Raw genomic sequence first — 3,831 nt, forward strand, 5'->3', positions numbered from 1 at the left:
GCTGATCCTCCTCAGCCGCGATGGCGGTTTCTGTAGGCCTTCCTTGTCCCTGTTCTGCCTTGTCCCGGGCTGCTGCCGCGGTTTTGATTCGGCGCTCCTCTCTGACTGCCACTAAGGCTATGCTGGCGGAGTAGGGAGTGGCGGCGAGGTAAAGCACCAGGGGCTCTTGAGGGCGCGGAGCCACCATGACCGGTGGGCTGGTCAGGTATCTCTTGAGATCCTGGAACGCCTTGTCGGCCTCTTCGGTCCACTCGAAGGGCCCCTTTTTCTTCATTAGCTGGAAGAAGGGCAGTGCTCGTTCCCCCAACTTTGAGATGAAGCGCCCCAGCGCGGTCACGCGCCCCGTGAGCCTCTGCATTTCTCTGAGGGTCTTTGGCGGGCTCATGTCTTCCACCGCCTTGACCTTCTCCGGGTTAGCCTCGATGCCTCAGTGGGACACGAGGAAACCCAAGAGCTTGCCCGAGGGGACTCCGAACACACACTTCTCTGGGTTAAGCCATAGGTTCACTGGGTTGAGGCTCGCGAAGGTTTCCTCCAAGTCTTGTATCAAGGTCCTGGCCTCCCGAGACTTTACCACAATGTCATCGACGTAAGCTTCAACATTCTTCCCGAGCTGCAGGCCCAAGGTGATGTGCATCAGCCGCTGGAAGGTCGCCCTGTGTTACGCAGCCCGAATGGCATGCATGTGTAGCAGTACACCCCACATGGGGTTAGGAAGGCTGTCTTCTCGACGTCTTCTACCGCCATCTTGATCTGGTGATACCTAGAGAATGCATCCAAGAAGCATAACAGGTCGCGTTCCAAAGTGGAATCGACGATGTGGTCGATGCGGGGGAGAGGGAATGGATCTTGCGGGCATGCTTTGTTGAGGTTGGTGAAGTCGACATACATGCGCTCCTTCCCTCCCTTCTTTGGCACAACGACAGGGTTGGCCAACCAATCCGGGTATCGGACCTCACGAATGACCCCAGCGGCTTCTAACTTGTGGGTCTCTTGGACGATGAAGGCCTGCTTTTCTGTGGACTGCTGCCTGGCCTTCTGCTTCATAGGTCACACATTGGGGCATACGTTGAGGTGATGCTCGATTACACCCCTAGGGATCCCTGCCAACTGGCCAGGCTCCCAAGCGAATACCTTCTTGTTTGCGCGCAGGATCCCCACCAGGGCCTTCTCCTGCTCGGGTTCGATGTGGGTGCCTATGGTGAAGGTGGCGTTGGTGGACCCGTCCTCATCGACGGGTATCTGCTTGGTTTCTGCCTTGTCTTGGGTGAACAACTATTTCTTCTTGGCGGGTGCAGCCCCCTTGGGCCCGGGGGTCTCCAAGTCGGCGGGCCGTGCCGACGCCGCCGTCTTGAAGGCGAGCTTGAGCGCCCGCAGCGTGTCTCCAGTGTCCCCGTGCACAGTGAGGACACCGCTGCTCCCGGGCATCTTCATGAGGTTGTACGTCGGGTGCGTCGCGGCCATGAACTGGGCCAGCGCTGGGTAGCCGAGGATGGCGTTGTAGGGGAGGCCGATGGGGGTGATGTCAAAGTCGACCAGCTCTGTGCGGAAGTTGTCATAGGTGCCAAAGGTTACTAGGAGCTGGATCTGTCCCAAGGAGCTGGACGACTCGCCCCCAACGCCTGAGAAGGGCCGGCTGGGTTGTAGCCATTCCAGGGGTATGCAGAGGAGGTTGAAGGCCTCAACCGAGAGCATGGTGACGGCCACCTGGCAGATGGTGGGGGTGCACAGCATGGGGAGCGCACCCGAGCAGGCCAAGTTGGAGGGGTGGTCCTCCGAGCTGAAGGTCAGTCCGGTCTCGGGCGCCGCCCGGCCCAGGGGAGCACCCTGCCGCGTGGAAGCGGCGCTGACCCGGCGGATGAACGGCTTGACGTGGTGACTTGTAGGCGGCGCCTGCGAGCCACCCAAGAGGGTCGCAACGACCGGGGGTGTTGGTGCAGCGCGATGGGCGGGGGAGAGGTTGCGAGGCTCTATGGGCGCGCGGAGCGCGTGGGATGAAGAACCAGCTGGGGTGAGCGAGGGAGTTGCGGTGCAGCCGCCTCGCCGCACGGACAGATGCTGGGACGATGCTTGTCGCTCGTCCCCCACTGGGCCGGTGGCGGCATTGACGGCAGGCAATGGGGAACGGTGAGGACGCCCGCCGACAGGGGCCGTCTGGGTGACGCGGGAAGCGAGCGCGGCCCGGCGCTCGGCGCGGGCCCGTCGAGCATCAGGCATGGGCGTGATGGTCGGAGGAGAACGGGGTGGTGGAAGACGAATCCCGGCGCACCCCTACCTGGCACGCCAAATGTCGGATTTTGGGTTCCGGCAGACCCTTGGGGTTCGAACACTGGGGTGCGCACGGAGATTTCCCCTCCTACCTACCTGCACCCCTCCGCCTTGCTAGGATCTAAACTATGGCAAAAACAACACAAGAGACGCAGGGTTTATACTGTTTCGGGCCACCGTTGTGGTGTAATACCCTACTCCAGTGTGTGGTGTGGTGCATTGCCTCTTGGGCTGATGATGATGAACAATACAAGGAAGAACAGCCTCGCGAGGGTCTGTTCTTGGCTGGGGCGATGAACTGCTGGGAGGAGCTCAGTCACCTTTCTCTCTCTCTCTCTTTCTCCGTCTGTCCTCCCTCCCCTGTCTAGCGGGTGGCTGATCCTATTTATAGGGGCCCTGGTCCTCTTCCCAAATATCAAGCGGGAAGGGAGCCAACAACTGCGGGCTAATTTGAAGGGGGACAGCTAGTATCAACTATCCTGACAAAAGTAGTCTTCGCCTGCCCAAAGCTCTGGTGATGACGCCGTCTTGGGCTCCACGGTGACCTCCGTCTCGTAGTCCTCCTGGACTTGGTCAGGTTGCACCGAAATGGCAACCTTTGCCTGATGCCTCGGTACTCCGCGGCTGCGCTTGCCCCCTTTGCACCAAAGAGGAAGGGAGGACGCTGCATGGGCTGGCACCCGCCTGGCGCCCTCGGTCGTCATGGCTTGCGTCACGGGCACCTCGTGAGGTACCCCGCCTTGATCTCTCCGCCTCCTCGTGAGCCAGCCTGACGAGGCCGTGCCTGAGGAAGCTCTGCATCGTCCGCCCCGCGAGGCTTGGCCCCTCGCGAGGGTCTTTGGTTTGTGTTGGTGAAGATGGGCCGCGCTGGGCCCCTTTTTGAGCCACGCCGCAGGACGCAGGCAGGCAAGTCTGGGGACCCCCTTCCCAGAACGCCGACAAATACATAGACAAACAGAGTGTGACTAGTATGCCTGTACTTGACTAGCTCGTTAATCAATTATGGTTAAGTTTCCTAACCATAGACATGAGTTGTCATTTGATTAACGGGATCACATCATTAGAGAATGATGTGATCGACATGACCTATCCGTTAGCTTAACACTATGATTGTTCAGTTTAATTGCTATTGCTTTCTCCATAACTTATACATGTTCCTATGACTATGAGATTATGCAACTCCCGAACACCGGAGGAATACTTAGTGTGGTTTCAAACGTCACAATGTAACTGGGTGATTATAAAGATGCTCTATAGGTGTCTCCGATGGTGTTTGTTGAGTTGGCATAGATCGAGATTAGGATTTGTCACTTTGATTGTCGGAGAGGTATCTCTGGGCCCTCTCGGTAATGCACATCACTATAAGCCTTGCTAGTTTAAGTTCTGTTTTAAGCTTTCTTCTTGTGTGTTTGGAAAACCTTAAGAAAAACAAAAAAAAATAGTTGTAGCCTTTAGCTAGTTTACTTTCCATGCGTGTAGTAGTAGTAATTAAAAAGAAAACCCAAAAAGATTTCTCGTTCTTCTTTTGCTTGTTGGGAGCTTTCCCGTGTAAATAGTTTTGTT

The sequence above is a fragment of the Triticum dicoccoides genome, chromosome 2A, assembly GCF_002162155.2.
Source record: "Triticum dicoccoides isolate Atlit2015 ecotype Zavitan chromosome 2A, WEW_v2.0, whole genome shotgun sequence".
NCBI classification, from domain to species: domain Eukaryota; kingdom Viridiplantae; phylum Streptophyta; class Magnoliopsida; order Poales; family Poaceae; genus Triticum; species Triticum dicoccoides.